Below are 18,862 nucleotides of genomic sequence, written 5' to 3' on the forward strand. Positions count from 1 at the left end.
CATTTATCTCAGCTGGGACTGCCGCAGGGGCAGGAGGAATGTCTCTGGACAGATCAGGTGGTGGTGTTGCTTTCCAAATAGTTTATTACTCTGGAGAAGCAGATCCAAATCCCATAAACTTCCTGGGATTGTGGAGCATTGGCTGTGGTAGCAGCACTTGCTGTGCATGAACGCTGACCTCCAGAAACACTTGTTCTCCTTTTCTTTCCCTCTTAGCTTTTCTCTTCCTCCCAACACCCATGTGCGCCTTTAGTGCCTGCAGCACTGGCCTTCCCTAGTGTTTGTTCCCTCTTCTGCATGTTTATGTCTGTTATTTCAGTTGGGATTGAAGATCTCAAAAAAGCCCTGGGAAAAGGCTTCTCTTTTGCTACAGAGGCTGTAAATTTGCCATATTTCTCCCACACTGCAATGGGGCTTCGGGCTCACTTCTTGTCAGTCATTCTGACAGGATTGGTGATGTTGGGAGAGGAGGTCTGGGTGGGCAAAGGGATCAACATCGAGTACTGTAATTAACATCCTGGCTATAAGCACATACATATCCCATTTTCTGCAGAGACTCTCATTAAACACGAGACCAGCTCTGTTCACAAGGGAGGCTGGGAATGATGATCAAGGATCAAGTCAGGACAGCCTAATTTAACATCAGGTGTTTGTTTTGGGTGTGTTGCATCATCATCCATCCTTCCAGTAGTTCTGGGACACTGATGTTTTATTATCCTTCCCAGCTCTTGTCTCTAAACCACAGGGTCTCTCTAAATATTGATATCCTTGCTCTCTCTGCTGCTCCTCCCATAGTTCACCCCAAGTCCTCCTCAGACAGAGTACTGCCAGATGTGCTGCCACCCGCCCTTTGCACATCAACCCTTTGCCAGAGCCTTCCCCTTGAATTAGAGGAAAGAGATTTCCACCCTAAGGATGAGGCTTATCTTCATCACAGAGCTTTTAATGTTGTGTAATACATCTAATATCTGTCTTCTTTGTCTATAAAATAAAAGCACTAATGTCCCCATCTGTCAAAGATTATATATAAACATTCATTTGCCCCAGGATGTGATGGACATCCCCATTTCCTTATGTATAAGCACCGCCACTTCTGCCCTAACTCCCGATCCAGGGCAACAATCTCAAAGAGCATTTTAGAAGATAGTCATGCTCTACTTGTTCATTCTCACTTAAAGCATTTACCCAAACATGGATTTCCACAAGTCATCAAGTACTCAGTGTCCAAGCAATATTTTAGTGCCATAAATGGGTAGCTGATTTGAAGCAATCACAATAATTTCAAGCTCTGGGGCTGTTTTCCAGCTGATAGATTAAAAGCCTGCAGCCCTATGCCTTTTTCCCCACACATTTTGTATTCTCTCAGCTCAAAACCTTGCTTGGTGCACTTTCCATGATGGTTGTCATTGCTCTATTAATTCTAGCAGCTCCAGGGTAAATTCTGCCTGCATCTATCTGCAGCTACACAGCATATGATTTGTTCTCATCTACATAATCCATCTGTCCCCTGGCCTGAGAGCTGTGTAGCCCTAAGTGCCAGGGGGCATGGGCTCTGTGTGCTGCTAGGAAATACACAGACAATAACCTTGCACAGATTCTGACTTCTTTTTCTTAGCATCTGATTAAATTAATGTGATTCTGCGCATGAGTCACATAACGCACATCTATTTCTCAGCCATGGCACCTGTTTCTGTGAGGAGATGGATGTCTGTAAATGGGATTACAGGTGCTTATCTCAGGGCCTCATCTGAAGCAGTACCATGGTTTTGGGAGTGTCCCACATCATGTGTTGTGCCCCTGTGCCCTGAGCATATGGTGGGTCTGGCCCATGGGTGCCAACCCACCTGGTTTCTGCACCCTAAGGACTTTAATAGGGGTGGAACCTGCTCAGCCTGCAGGAATCCTGGATGTGTGCAGAAGACAAACTGAACGGCTTAAGCTGGGTGATGGTGGTTTGGGGTGAGAGATGATTACATCTGGCATAGAATCATAGAATGATTTGGGTTGAAAGGGATCTTTAAGATCTCCCACCACTAGGGATCCTCCCAGGGACACCTCCCACTAGACTGGGTTGCTCAAATGCCCATCCAGCCTGGAAGCCCCATGCATCAGGAGTCTCTTCAGAGAGGCCAGTACAGGAGCTGCAGAGAGAGCCCAGCCCTCCTGCATGGGTGCAGCTGTGCTGGATCCATCCCTTAGCCAGCTGCTCATAGTGGTACAGGCAGTCTCCAGCAGAATTCTGTTCACAAGTGTGACTCCCCAGTCAGCATCTCATGTGGCCATGCTTTATTGCATGTTCCTCTTAAATCATACTAATTTACTTACAATCTGCAGAGATCTATGGTATCTGGTCCAGATGGACTAGGAAGCTGACATCCCCCATCACTGTCATGGCATCATCTGGCTCTGGCCTACTTTATAGCAGGTGTTTAATGAAACGTTCACAGTGTATGCACAGTGGTAACCCTCTCCCTGTTCCTCAGAACATGGTGTTACTGCTTTCTTTTTATTTTTATTGGATTTTTTTCATTTAGGTAGGGGTGGCTGTGTGTGGACATAAGGCCAAGGACAGACAGGAAAAGATGAGAGCATCCAACTTGTTGGATCTTAGGGAAAGATGTGTAGAGATGCCCAGTAGTTATACATGCTGGATGAACTTAATGCAGCTATTACGGAGCCCACAGAGATATTCTGTAAAATGCAATTTGGATGAAGAAAAAGGATGTGCTCACTCAAAAGTTGAGCAAAACTGTTTTTGCTCCTCGTGATCTTTTTATGGCAGTTGTTGCTGCTTTAAGACTCTCCCAGCAAGGAACAAAACGTGTTTTCTTTTTCCGGAGAAGTGTCTGTCTCCCTGTGCTAGAGCCAGTAGGCATATTCCAGAGTTGTTCAATCTCGTGTTTTGAGGAGGAGAGGAGGACTCGCAGACTGAGCTGGGTACCAAATGTGTGCCAGCAGCTCACTGCTTTCCCCTGGGCTTTCTCTCTCCACAAGTGAGCATGATGCTGTCTTGCTAAAAGATCTTTGAAATGTTTTCTTGAGAGTCACTCTGGAATTGTTCTGTGTTATTGAAATGACAGTTTTGTCCTGAAAATTTCCTGGCAACTCACTCTCCTGCCAGAGCAGGCGTTACTGGTTAGTTCCCAGGTTTGCACAAAGTTGAGGTCTGTGCTAACCTTGTCTCTTTTCACTGACTGCTTCAGTGCTACAGGGAAATGGATGTGAGAAGGGACCAAAGGAACTGGGATGTGAAACAAACAGCAGGAAATAATAGCTTGTGAATAAAGGTGGCCTCTGAGGAATCCCAGTGATGAGAGGGTGGATCTGCACAAATTAATCAGCAACAGCAAAACACACCTGGCAATTAAGGAAAATGAAAAACAGGTAAAATTTCACACAGGAGGGTTCTTCTGATGGCCAACCCTCCTGGGAGCCATTAGCCCTTGAAACCATCTTCCCTGGTGGATTCCCATTGCAGTGCAGCTCACAGTTTCCTAGATACAAGACCCAGCAAACGATTTGGTTTCCAATCTAGCCAGCAGTTCACCAGACTTTTTTATCCATGAATCTTTGAGTTTTTCTTGGTGGCAGGGAAACATAGCTCTGGCCCCTCCAGAACCTTTCTCCTGATGTTTGAGCCATGCACACAAGGTCGTTTTGGGTCCATGTCCTTAGGATATCACTAGGGCATCAAGACATTGGTCTTCTAATGACTGCTTGCCTCACAAGAAGCACATCTGCAGGTGCATGGCCATCTCTCTCCCCTCCATGGCCCCCAGGACCAGCTTGCAGCACACTGGCATATCAGCCAGCCAGGCTGATTGGCTTGACTTTCCCGTCTGGTCCAGGAGAGGGTGCACACCTAAGAGGAGAGCTTGAGGAGGAAAGAGCCAATTTTGTGTGTCATAGAACCACTGCAAGAGAGAAGACTGGCCCGGTTCCAGAGATGAACATGAAAGGAGATTTTGAAAGAGTAGGTTGGAACCAAAAGGAGAAGCATTTTTAGTCCTGTGCTCTCTTCACTTACTTGAGTAGGTTCAGAGTATATGTCCATAGCCCCATGAGAGTCCCCATTTTGCATAGCATATCTATAACTTCACTCCAGAAAAAGGCAGCTGATTCCCCCAAAATGAAACACAATGCCAAGAGCTGGGTTCCTCTTGCTCCAGTACCTTGGCAGAAGACCTGCCTCCTGGCAACAGCTAGTGACTCATTTAGAGGTTGGAAACCCTCCCTGAAGCAGGAGGATTGGAACTAGATGTTGCTTGAAGTCCCTTCCAACCCAAGGCATTCTATGATGTTTATGATCTCTATGATCAGTCCATGAAGGCAATCCTAGCACAGGGCAGTACCCTGCATCAGGATCCTTTTCTTCCTCCGCATCCTCTCTTGGGGTACGGGACACCCCTTCTCACTTCTCCCATGGCCCTTGAGACATGAGTCACCTCTACTCTTCTCCAGCCCTTCCTGAAAGAGGCGCCAGACCATCCTGAAAGGCACAGTGGTAGCAGGAAGAGGTGAGCAGGGCCTGACTGTGTCCCCTCCCATCCTCATCACTGTGCAGAAAAGCTGAGTGGATTTTGCCATTTTGGCACTTAGGGAGTGTATCCTGAGAAACAGCAGGGCCAGAGGGAGCAGAAGGGAGAGCAGTGCTGCTGGGGATACAGTGGCAATAGCTGTCAGCTCATAATACTACTGGTTTTAGATCTTTTGTGCATTTGGAGTTGTGACATTTACCACAGTGTTGATAAATTCCCAATCACTAAGGATAAAAGCATTGCTACAGCTTGAGATTGTTCTGGTTTGAGGTATGATGCTCTTGGGCTTTTTCTTATTTTCTTGTGCTAATGTCTTTGGGTCAGTCTGCCAAAATTAAAGTTCCACTTCTGAAGACTCGCTCACTGGTCTTCAGCATGTGACGTGTGACACGGCCAGTGCCTGTCCTTGTGCTTTGATTTTAAGAATGCTTATTACCAGGGGGAAAACAGATGCTTCCCATCCAGACTAATCAGGGTAGAAGTTTTACCCAGGGGATGCATCTGTCTAAATGTAGTTTAAATGTAATCAAATTGGCCAAGACTGAGAACCAGCCGAGCTCTGCTATGAGGGAAAAACAAAGGGAGTGAATAAAAATATTAAAATCTGTGCCCACGTGATTCTGGAGACCGTGCTGTGCACTTTACTAGGAACTGAAATACCCTGAGGATAAAACAGCAGCTGGGATTATAACAAAGCTGGCATCATTCCAATGAACCAGTAAATCATGTGGGATTATTACTTTGCAAGAAATTTTACTGGTATGGAAAAAAAAAGAAAGTAGAAACTGATTTCTGATAAACAAAGGAATTAATTAACAGGAATCCCCAGTAAAACTAAGTCATAATTCTGCAAAATCTCAGCCCAGTTCCTAACACTAAAATTAACAATATTTGAAACTCTAAATCCACTATATCCAAACGGGATTGGGGTCTGAAAATGGCTGTACCGATCCAGAAGGGATTATTTCCTCCATGTAGTCTACAATGTGACATATGAAAGGTGGGGAATAATCAAATGTATATGGATTTCTTATCTACAAAATCCCCTTTTCTTTTCATACAGATTTTGAATCTGAACACAAGGGAGAGCAAGCATTTGGTACATCAGAGAAGAAAGGCAGAAGAGAAGAATGGAACATGTGGTAAAAAGAATAGGAAATAAAATAAATCCATAAAAACACACCAGAGCAGAAGTGTCAGAACAGAAACAAAAAATAGGCTGGCTGATGGATGTGACAAGTGGCACAGAACCAGAGCTTGCTGTAATCAGGTGTGCAGATGAAGCATCCCACACTGACCATCTTCCTTGGGAGGCTCTGCACCACTTGCTAGATACTACACACTGCTCATAGCTGTCTCAGTGCTAATGTTGAAATAACTGTGTTTGAAAGTTGGAATTCTTGTAAATGTGAAAATTAAACCATCCCCACTTACTTCTGCCCTCTTTTACAAAGGTGAACATTATTAGATCAGCTATTCTACAGGTTTTTGTCTCAGCTAAGGTTGAACATGCCTTGGGCTTAGTTTTGCTGAGAAGCATAGATTAATTCCATGCTACTTTTTCTACTGAGGCTCCAACACAATGAATTCAAAGGAAAAGTGTTACTACAGCCTGCATTGAACCTTGCATTAATTGAGCTTGCTGCAAGGCAGATGAATACAAAGTGGCTGCAAGTCGAGCATCACTGGAAGAGGGGAATGTGAGTATTCTGGGGTGAGAATTGGTCAGGACCCAAATCTGGCAGTTCACAGCACATCCCATAGCTTCTGGCCCAGATATTTTGCTAAATTCATCATCTTTCAGTTTATTATAGACAAACTACCAGGAATCCAAACATCTGAGTGGCATACAGGATACTGATACTGTGAAGGCAGTCATCTATTATCACTTCAGTGCCTAATTGTGAAGGATATGTCCACATAATACACATTCATATGAAGTTCACACCATCTGTACTTAAGTTTTTTATCATCCCTTATCTTGGTGTCTGACTCATACATGGTTGACAGTAACAGGAAACTCTCTAGTAACTATGCGTAGCCAGTTCACAACTTTCCCCCTCCCTGTGCTTCTATTTTTCTGTTTTTTTTTTTTTAATTTTCCTCATTTAAATAAATAACTTTCTGTTTGGTGCATTGGTTTTACTGTGTATTTGTGCTCCTCGTGGAGAAAAAGATTTTAAGAGCTGTTGATAATGAGTGACTGAAATTGCACAACTTCTTTTAGCAATGCGCTCCATATCACAATTCTTTGACCAAGGTCATCTTAGATCACAAAAATTAATAAAGAAGAAAAAAACGAGGATATTAGTTCCTCTGTTTCTTTGTATTTTCATGTTCCTTTGTAGGGTATGTAATCAATGAGGCTCAGAATGAAATTCAGGTACCCTTTATCCCATCTTGAAGTCTCTGGAGCATTGATGTACACAGTGTAAGGCCACGGTTCCCTTCACTAAATATCTGTGCAAGTTGAAGGCACATCTGTATAATCCTGCTCTGTTTTTTCACTGATGTAATGACATTTACTGAAAAGCATATTAGGAAAAAAAATAGTCTGGGATAATATCGTTCTTCTACAAACCTGCAATATAAGCTTCATGTCAGAAGATGGCAGCAGTAAAGCACAGTTACGGTCTTTTTGTCCATTGGCTTTTTGGTTCAAAACATGTTTTCGTTCCAGAAAGAGGCAGATTTATTAAAAGGTGTCACTTTTAACAGTCACATCAAATATGACAGGCATCTCTCCAGTACACACGAATGCATCACTACCTTTCATCTAAATGGAAGGCATGTATCAAGAACAGAATATATTTATTATATGCAAGCATGCTGCTAGAGAAAGCACTCTGCTCTTTTATCCTCTAGGAAAAGTGTTCCATTTCATCCATAAGAAATGATAACACGGTTCTGTAAACCTCCACATATATATATAATTATCCAATATGTTGAACATCTTCTGCATTTCAAGGACTATTTCTTTTAAATCAAGGAACCTATTCTTACTGCAAGCAGTTCTCTGCTGAAGACCGCATTTTAAAGTTCAGAAAAAGCAGTGAGAATCTGCAGGGGGAATATTCATCAGCTGAATGAATGTTCAACAGTTTCACTGCACTTTGAAGATCTGTGAGTCTGTCACATTCACCCATAGCTTAGCAGGCTGTCAGGATACAAAGTGTGTTTGATTGAAGCTTAATCTCAGAAAGAAAAGCAAAAAGAAGAGGCATTGTCACTGAGTTTGTGTCCCCTCCTGCAATAATAACTTAATGTGTTTACTAGACCATATTCTCAAGGTTTGCTATCTAACGTGACCACCAATATGTCTTCTGAACTTCAACATGTCAAGTCTGCCCTTCTTCAAGGTCTGATCTAACCAGCGGGGTCACTTAACTGTATCCTCACAAATGTCATAGCATTTCAGCCTCACTTCAGGGAAATTCGAAGCAATTCTATCATCAGCTCTTTTCCAGCACTTTAAGGGGACAGTCCTGGAAATGCTCCTGTGCAATAGAAACCAGATGCCGCTTTGACAGTCTGTGTCTGAGGTATAAAATCAGTGCTTTATGTCTATAGATGACATTGTTTATCCCCTCAGCCATGTACTCCACTCTCTTCACTTCACCGGAGATGACTTAAACCACGATGTCTCTTTTTGCAACTACTGCGGAAGAACAAGAAGCTTTTTTGTAGCCAGTTTCTCAAGCGTTCTGCTCTTGCAGGGTGTCCTTGCAGTGTACCCATGCAGGGTGAAGCTCTGCTGGAAGTGATGAGCTCTGAGCAGCCTACTGACCATGCAAGAGAGAGAGAAAAGGCAGCTTAAATCTGGTGCCATCCTAAGTCTCAAGAACTAACTGAATTTCCAGTTGCTTTTCCGGGTGCTCAGAATGAGTATTTTTTAAGGAAAAAAAGTTTGTAATAAAAAAAGACAGGTTAGGTCAGAGATATGGAGACTTTCACTCTGGATTCTGATACATAAAGCCTTTGTATTGTAATCCTCTAATACAAACTTCCATAAAATAAAAGCATCTAAATGTAATGAATGCATATATCCCCTTAGAGTTGGGGAGAGGTGAATTTATGAAATCAGAGTAGACAGCACTACAAATATCATTCAGTCACTCATCTTCCTCAGATAAAGGATGAGGTTACATTAGCTCTGCACATGACCACAAGGATTTAATGATCTTCCCTGTTTTGCTGTATTTAAAAGCAAGCTTCAAATCAGATTTTCTCAGTAGAGTGAGCTTTTATATAAGATTTGATTGTTATCGGTTATAACAAATGGACTAATGACTGCTTTATTCCACTCAGCCAGTGGGGCCAGACAATAAACTAATCTCTCTCCTTTTCAATCTAATTTTGCCATGGGAATCATTGGTGCTACTTGGCAAAATCCCTACACAGAATGAATACATAGTGTTGAAGAAATGAAACAAAATCCTTGTACACTGATGCTATCTTGATAATGCCTAAAAATCCACCCATGTGCCAACTTTCATTTCCTGATCAAATCAGAATACATGAACATTACTCGTAAGAATGTCTGTAAAGTCTTTGATTTAGAATTTTGTCTGGGAAAACCACTCAGACATTCATGATGCTAATATGAATGAAATATATTTGTGGACCTTTCTAATGCATCCTCACATAATGTGATTTTCTTCACTATCCGTGGTTATACTTTCATTGTGGTTCAAAGTAGAAAATGATGTATCTGCTCCATCTGAGGCATGGCAGATGTTCCCACATAATAAATGAAGCCCAGTGCCATCCCAAGAGAGATCTTTTCTCAGTACAAGCTGTGATGTATAACAAAACTTAAACCACCCTTATTCATATTGATATCCACATGGAACAATCAAAAGATCAAGTTCATGAACAAATTGGCTTCTCAACATTTGTGTGTTCTGTCTATAAGCTCTTGATAATCTAGCTCCCCTGTGAGCTGGGACCCCGTATCAGCAAGTGCTGCACTGGGGTCAGTGAGCTCTCTGGTCCGACCGTGTGGGACACAGCATGAACCAGGGCTTCCATTTTCATTTCCACAATTCTTTCTGTTTCCACAGAATATACCACGGCCATTTCCTTCCTGCTCCAGGAAGGAAAATGCTATGCCACAGCAGTGAAGCTGTGCATAGAAACCCATGCAGACCCTCTCATGGCCTCAGATACAGTGAGGCAGGGATTCTCTGTTGAGGAACATCAGATCAAATCTCTCAGGGCTGCACAAGTGCTAAACTAGCATAGCCCTCAGTGAGCTGGATAGGAAGTCTGGTAAAAAACATTGAGGTTCAGGCATACAAACTACTGACCACGGAAAAGAGAGGAATCGGATGTTCTTGTCAGTTTTCAGACTATTGCAGTATGTCAGTAATCATAGACTGCTAGAATGATTTGGGCTGGAAGGAACCTTAAAGTTCACCCAGTTCCAAACCTCTGTTGTAGCCAGGGACAGCTCACACTAAATCAGGTTGCCCAAAGCCCCATCCAGCCTGGCCTTAATAACTTTTAGAGATGGAGCATCCACATATATTCCACTGCCTCACCAACATCTGAGTAAAGAATATCCTCCTAATGTCTAATCTAAACCTACCCTCTTTTAGTTTCAAGCTGTTACCCTTTGTCCTGTCAGTACACTCCCTGACAAAGTGTCCTTCCCCATCTTTCCTTTTCCTCCCCTGCAGGTACTAGAAGGCTGCTATAAGGTCTCCCCCGAGCCTTCTCTTCTCCAGGATGAACAACCCCAGCTCTCTCAGCCTGCCTTCACAGGAGAGAAGCTCCAGCCTTCTGAACATCTTAGTGGCCCTCCAGTTCCTTATTCCTAGAAATCTTGAGAAAAATGTCTTTAGCAATGAGAGATGCTATTAAAGCAACTTTATTTATTGGCATGGTACACATGAGAACTTCAAAACCTTCAGTTAAAGCTGGAGAGCTGAGAGTGATGTATAATCAAAGACTTAAGGAAGTATCTGCAACTGGTACGTGGTTCTAGATTATAATGCCATCACTACAAGTTGAGATACCCTAGATCAGAAATTGGAATGGGTACATTTATAGCTCTAAGAACAGCTTAGGCTAATAATATCAGCTCAGTTCTACATTCAACACTTGGAAATGAAACCTATTTCTCCATGTATGGCTAAAACTTGAAAGTGATAAGAATTTGCATATGCAATCCTTGTCTTGGTGCTCAGTGGGACGTTAGCTACATGCTTGGTACTGATAAAGGCTTCTCCATAACATGGGGAGAATATTGTAATTGGTGGTAATGCAGCCTCAACATGCAAGGCCTGGAATACCAATTTTTCCATGTTTGCCTTGATTGGCTGGTTGAGAAAATAGGATGTGACACCTGCCTGGGCTCGTATGTGCAAAACAGCAGCTGCATGAGATATGATAGGCAATAATTGGCTGCCTGCGGAGCAAGAAAACACCCACATAAATGACGTTTCCCTCTTCTAAAATTAGGCATGGAAGCCTTTCAACGAGGGTCAGGCCCCCTATCGGTAATGAGCTGTCAAATCTGTGTACATCACTCTGGCTCATTAAAACAGGAAATGCAGCTCTTCTACTCATTAGTTCAGACAGAGCAACATCTCATCGTCCATCAAGATGGTATAATTGCAATGTATTATTTGTGTCAGTGTTCACCATAGCAGAGTTCTTGGAGACTCCCAAAACACAGTTTTTCTCCTTTTATTGAAAAGCAGAAAAGCTATTTAAACTTAGTTATAAAATTAGAGATTCTTAGGAAAGAAACAGAAGACAACACAAAAAGCATTATTGTATTGCCATAGTGCAACTATACCTTGAGCACTGTAGGCTCTTCAAGATGATGTCACAGGAAGAATATGGGAGAATCAAAGTAGAGAAGCAGACAAGATGAAAGAAATGGCACCTGTGTTAGGAATGAGTAAATGATCCAAGTGTCTTCAAACTTGAAAAGAGACCACTTGGGGAGGGAGGGTAATATCATATTGCTTAACAAAGTCTATATGACATGAAGCAGGGAGAGATATTCACCATTTCTCACAACAATGCAATAACAGCTACACAATGATCTTGTTATACTCAAAACTGTTTGGTTCCTAACAGGCAAAGGGATGAATTTTTTCATTTAGTACACAGCCAAATGGTAGAACTTATGCCATCGAGTATTCTGGATGTCAAGTGATGAGCTCACTCTATGAGTTTGTAGAACTCTGAGAAATATTACACAAAAATAACTACTTCTGCAATGTCTTGACATGGAGCTTCTCTGGACTGCTGAAATTTGGAAGGTGTACTGCATGTCCTACTCTTACATTCTTATTTAAGCACTAATTTCTGTAGGCTAGATGGATCTCAATGAGAGCCAATAGACTTACTTTTATGTTCCAATAATATAAATAGATTTTATTATTGCTGACAGTCATTACTATTATTATTATTATTATTATTATTATTATAACAATGCCTTATATTAATAAAATTATGTGTTTTTAAAAACACAATGTTTTCACTAATGTCAGAAAACTCAAAGGCCTCTTTGCCTGGGACTGAAAAGTAATTTGGTATTACAGTCAATGCCTTGAATCAATAACAAAGGCTAAGAAGAAGACAGTTTTCACATGGCCTAATTGTAAGCCAGTTACAGAGGTGACCTGAATGACAATTTATTAGTGAGACTGCTCCATCAGCTCCTGCCTTAATTGTAATTGCTTAAAATGAAATGATTTTTCTCCATCTTTTCAGGGCATTCCTTGATTTTTATATTTCTGAATTTTGAATAGTAATGGTTTCTTCCACTTGTAGCCCTCATCTGATTTCAGTTTTCATATTAGAAAACAAAACCGAAACCAGAATTTAGAAGCATCTAAAAGATATATTTAAGAAAATATCTCATCCTACCTCTGTTTTGAACACCTATGAACAATACTGCAGGGAAGTCCTAGGAAAGAGGATATCTAGAAGTTGTCTAGAGCTTGCAAAAGCTCTGCTCCTCCTCAGTCATGTGTCACTTCCTCTAAAATTCCAAGTCATAACTGAAAAACAAAAATGGAAGTGACATTGTCAGCAGTGCAACTCTCACAGCTGTGAATCCATTCTGACCCAGAAGAAATTCCTGTAAAAGAAATGCAGCACAGACATGAGACACCCTCAATGTGAAAAGCCTTTTCCTTATGTCCAATCGAAATCTCCCCTCTTTTAGTTTGCAATCATTTCCCCTTATCCAATCACAATCAATCACCATGTAAAAGCCAGGAATTTCAATGTTTTTTTTTCTTTTTTTTTCCCCCTAAATATGTTTTATATTTGTCCAGTCACAGCCAACAACAAAGTTACTGTATTAAGAATACGGTCTGGGAGCTGTGACTGCTGAAGTCACTGTGGGGCACTTGGCACAGACCTCTTGCATCTCCTTCCTGTTAGTATTCTGCGGTGATAGTATCTCAGTGGGCTGCTGCAGGGTTTGATGTTAATGATTACACAGGATTTTGAAAGTTCAGTTGCTGGAAGACTATTGATATTAATGATCTGGATCCATGTGAATTAAATTAGTCTCACTGCCAGAGAGGAACAGTGAATACTCAGCAGGCGCTGGCAGTTTCTGAAGGAAAGATGCGGGCTGCCCTAAACCTGCTCTATTCCTCCAGCTTGCCGTCAGGTCAGGGCAGCCTGGTGGTGCCACCTGGGAATAGGACTGCACAACCCACGTTCAGCAAACACAGCTTTTTCCAATCCCTTCACCCCAGCACAAAATTCACTTGTAAAACAATAAGAATCAGTCAAAGGGAAGTCATTTCCTGGCAAGGAATGCCCCTGCTGAACTTGTACCCTCAACATGCAGCCCATGCGCTCTCACAAGCAATGCAGGTAGGTCTAATGGAGGGATACCTACTGCTAAATAGCCCTTACCTGTCCTCCCAGTTGGATCTGTTATTTTTTCCCAGTTCGAAATGCTGAACTACAGTTTGGCAGGAAGACAAAGCAATAATTCAAAGGCTGGTAATGATGATATCACCAGATGTCCTGGAGCTTTGCGTTATTAACATAACAGCAAAATTCATTAACATGTCAAAACACCACAGCAAAGTCTGCGTACAGACCAACATGAAGAATTAGGGCATGAAAGACAGCTTATGTGGGGAGTCACTGACAAGGAAAAAAAAGAGAATATTGTGCTTAGGGCAATTCTCATTCATCAGAGTTTTGTCAGTACAGTTAGAGACTACAGAATAAATGTGTCTAACCACATCTTGTTCGGCCACACAGAAAAAAAACAGAAGTGATGAGGGTATCTTCCAGTTTCCCCTATGCAGCAGCCAGAGATGCAGATGTGTACCAGCCCTCATCATTCTCTGTCTCATCAACTTCCTTTCTGCTGTATAGTACATGATGCCACAACATATATTAATAGGTATGTAAGTCAACACATCTTCTGACCCTCTAAATTGATGGTTTTGTATTTTCAAGTGGTGTAAATTGCTGCAACCTCCTTGAAGGCATCACAGTAGTGTGAATTTAGAGTGCTGAGGTCCCAGACCTTAACATGATGCAATCTGCCATGCTCTTGCAAGCTGGCTCAATATTTCCAAGGATATTCTTCCACCATAGATACTGGTAGTGGTAATTTACTACAGTCCCTGTGAGCTGCTGGGCTGTCAAGGGTCATTTCAGTGCCAAGGCATGCTCAGCTGCTTTATATGATGTTTTCCAAGACATAAAACCAACACTTTGCATTTACAACAACTGTTTCATGAGGAAGGGTAATGCTAATAGAGTCTATTGTCCTACTTACATCCCAAACCAGAAAATTGCCCCACTGCCTGCTTGAAGGTTTGTTTGCTTACCATGCACAGCTCTTTCGAGCCCTGCACAGTTACACTTTTTTTTCTGGGTGTAGTTAAACCTCTGGTTTCATTTTCCCCTAATTTTATTTTAACACTGTCTATCATCAGGGGTTGAGACCTGGGTACCTTCTGCTTTAAAACTCAGTGAGTACTCTGAATTCAGGTTGCACAGATTTGGCTGCGTTACCATTTCTATCTGTACAAGGCAACATGAAATGAGAGATTGTCTTACTAACATTAATGTTCAGTGGAATTGGAGCAGGCCTGCATGGAAAATGGATGGTAGTTAACTAGCAGGTGTTAGGTATGAGTAATGAAAGAAATGTGGGAGGAAAACTTTGCCCACTCACTTTGTGTAATACTTGTCTCTCTCTGCAAAGAATGATCTCTTTGTGCAAGCATAAGCATTGCATTCATTTCCTTCTCTGATCTTATCTAGAGAATTTGAGTGACCCTGATACACCATTAAATTTGGGTCCCTATACTCCTTCCGTTTTTATTCATGTCTTGGCATTACTGGGCATCCCATTTTTCTCCTCCACAGATAGATCAACACCCTGTAATATTCAAGGGCTAATTTTGTGCGTAAGTCATAATACAAAGCAAACGTGATCTAGTCATAACAACCACAGCATTTGAAATGGAGTATATGGTAACGTGATCTCATGTTTATCAGACATACACCACACTGAGCCTAAAGACCATCTACCTACAGTCTTCCATACCAGATTTCTAATTTCCTTCTGCAATACAGATTTCACAAGGGAGATTTTAACTACTTGAGTAGATGGGCTAAGAAAAAAGCAGTCCAGATCTTTCCAGTGTCAGTGCAAGTTGTGTATGTTGTTAGATACAGCATATTTTGAACCCAGAAACTGTCATACGAGATTACGTTCTAAATCATAATTCAGGATGGAGACACATCAGCCTCTCAAGGCAACAAGTTCCAGCATTTGAACATCCTACTATAAAAAATTGTTTTCATATCTTTAAATGTTATTTCCTGTATTCTCATTCTCTCATCTATTGCATGAACTGCTTGTTCTTAGACAAATGACTTTCCTTTTGACTTAGCAGAAATGAATTTCAGTGATCTTCTAAGTATCATTAAAAGCTGAGCTGAACATCTTCTGTGTTCCTGTCCTTAAGCAACCCATACAGTCACTGAATATATGACAGTAATCTGATGTACCGCAGTTACATGTGGAGGTTTAGATTGAACAGAGGGATCCAATCCTATCTTTTGAAGTTCAGCAATATGCAATGTTGGAACCACAACTCTTTAGAACTTTTCTTTCTTATATATATATGTATATATATATTTGTTTTTCTCATTTAATCTTAAATGCCATCATGCTTAGAGATGAACATAGAATCATAGAATCAGAATCATAGAACCATAGAATAAGAAAAATGTTTGAGTTGGAAGGGATCCTTCAAAGTCATTTAGTCCAACTAACAGGGACACCTACAGCTCCATCAGGTGCTCATAGCCCTGTCCGGCCGGACCTTGAATGCCCCAGAGAGGGGGCATCCACCACCTCTCTGGGCAACCTGTGCCAGTGCCTCACCATCCTTACAGAATTACAGAATTGACATGACAGTCTGCTTTGTCTAATTGAGATCAATGCACTGGTACAACTCATTTTTCTCAATTTTCTTAACATATATAGAGACATAAGAATGAAATGTTCAATTCAATTATAATTTTAATATTTATTATTGTTAATATATTATTAAGTAGTCTTAAAATGATGTTTCCTTCCATGAGGTAAGAGTCACTTGACCTGTCAGGATGCATCTGTCTTTCAGACCACACTTCACAAATAAAAGAGCCATTAATTTGAAGTTCAGAGATAAAATAAAACACCCACACTGAATATTTTTATAGATAACCATGAGAAGGTTTCAAAAAAATGTGTCTTCTATAACATGTGGATTAAAAGTACTGCTAATTATGTAAGGAAAAGAAAACTTCAAAGTGCATCATGGTTTCCTCTGGCAGAACTGATTAGCTGCTGGCACCACTGGCAGAAAAGACAAACTTCAAAGTGGAAGTGGTCACCTTGGAACGCTCAGAACAAATGAGATGCTCTTGATGCACTTGGTCTGTGAATGAAGAGAAGAGGTACGTTTCCATGGCTATCTATCTCTCTCTTTTTAGTTCTCTTAAAAGCAGAAGTACTAAAAGGAAAAGTACTGCACAGACCCAAACAGCATGAAGTTCCTTTTTTATTCAACAACTTTCAAAACATTTTAAATAAATTTCTTCACTCATCAGGTACAAAATACTGACCAGCTAATCCGAGCAGTAGCAACTTTCTATATTAGCTGAAGTAACAAACCTATGCATGAATATAACTGACTACAGGCTTGCATTTTTTTCAAGCAAAATAGCCAAGTTGAATGCTGACAGTTTTGAGTTGCACAATTCTGATGCTTCTGCATAGCTTACGGCTGCTCACACTGCTGCAGCCCCACATGTCCATGTATCAGCTGGGCTGCACTCAGCTCCCCAGCAGAGCCTTCTCTTTTCCATTCGAAGAAATCTCTGGCTGCAATTCCGAGCAAGCAGTAAATGCCCCTAAGTGACATTGTTCAGCATTCACAGAAATGCAGTGAGAGCAGAACTGGATGTGTTGCAGGAACTGCACCCCTTTTAATTATTTTAAAACCACACTTCTCAAATTTTGTGTCTCTAGTGTGCATCTACTGCTGGAACGGGAGGATTAGGAGAGGGAGGAGAGGAGAGAAGCAGCTTTCTTCCGAAAGGCAGCAGGAGATGATTGCTTCCTATAGAGCTGCCAGGACTGGTGAAGACCTATTTGAGCTGACGGATAATGTTGCCAAAAGACCAAGAGAGTACTAATTGCAGGAAATTAGAAGATGATTTTTAACTGCCAGAGCAGTCTGATTTTAGAGGAGCCTTCTTCTAAGAGAAATGAGGGCAAAACAACTGGTCGGCTCTAAAACTCAACTTCATACACTGTAACAAAGTCAGCAGCAATGTTTTAAGCCTGTGCTCTGCAGATATAGAAAGAGTCTGTATCACCATTGCATGGTCTCTGCAAGATTCCTAACCAGGTCTCCTGGTATTCATGACCTCCACCTTTATGTTCTCACAAGGCTGCAGGAGGCTGTTGCTATGTGCTTGCAGAGACACACTGTGCTTCCTTTAAGGGGAAATTTATCAGTGTTCTTTCTTTTTACTTGTTAAGATCACAGCAAGCAATTTTATTTATAACTTAAACTTGTGAAACTTGTTCAGAGAACTTTGATAGAAGGTTTTTTTTGGAGCAACGTTCCCAGACCAAAGATGAGGTGATAAACTGAGGAGATATCAATGAAACAGTAAGACTACTTTTGAGAGTGGCAGTTTTAACTTGACGCCAGTTGTGGTAACTCTCTGATATTCTCTTGATATTAGACTCCAATAAAGAAAATAAAATAGTTGCTGATAGCCAGGTTATGTGTCTCAACTCCGTGCAGTCTCTTGCTGACATCAGCAGGACACAAACTCTGCAGGTACCTACTGTTAGCTCTAATCAGTAAGCTCATATACATGGGAGGATATGAACTAGAACAGACCCTCATGGAAGTTCACAGTAGGGATGTCACATCTTGCTTAATTACTCTCTAAAGTGTCAGATACCACATTAGTTTATTATTTCTCTTTCAATATCGATCCTCTGTAGAGGCCTAATGAACAAGGTTTTCAACCGATTATGCATCAGCCCCAAGTGAACAGACAGGGATGAGAGGAGGAGGAATATCGTTCTGTGTAAAAACTGGGAAAGGAGGAAGAATATCAAATAGAAGGAGAAAAGAAGATCCTCTGACAGGAAAATTTTGCAGGAACACCTAAAACTGCCCAGAGATGTATTTTAAGCTTACAGATTCTGAACATGACAAACATCTTTCACAAGGAAGCAGGACTTTTTAGAACACATACAGACAGTTTCTGCACACCAGAAGATCCAAGGATGCTGAGGTATACTGGATCTGCAGGATTTTTTCTTTGAATCTGGCAGGGAGACATTGCTATATTTTTATACTCTGTGCGTCCTAAGCCTCAGTGGGGTTCAAAAAGTAGTGCTTGCTACCCCAGTGCCTCAATTGTCAGCAGGATGCCATGCAGAGTTGTTCTGCGCACCCCAGATGTGCTGGACTCTTCTTCCTGAGCAGAAGCAGCAACTTCCTGATGGTTGTCCTGCAGAGCTCTTTTGTAAGATCTGTGGAAAAGACTTCAGTCCTTTGGGCTCAATTTCCTCATCTCAATACTTACGATTGCAAGAGGAAATCTGTGAGTGGTTGAAGGACAGAGCTTTTAGAACGAAACATGCTAAACAGGCAAAGGCTGAAGCATAAATTCTTCAGGGCAGACATTATTATTTGCTTGTAATATGGAACTCCTGTGAACACTCTTTGGTAATAATACTGATAAAAATGAAGTATTTATTTTAGGGTCCATGAGTTTTACTTGGTTCACCATGT

The sequence above is a fragment of the Numida meleagris genome, chromosome 1 (genome assembly GCF_002078875.1).
Source record: "Numida meleagris isolate 19003 breed g44 Domestic line chromosome 1, NumMel1.0, whole genome shotgun sequence".
Taxonomy (NCBI): Eukaryota; Metazoa; Chordata; class Aves; order Galliformes; family Numididae; genus Numida; species Numida meleagris.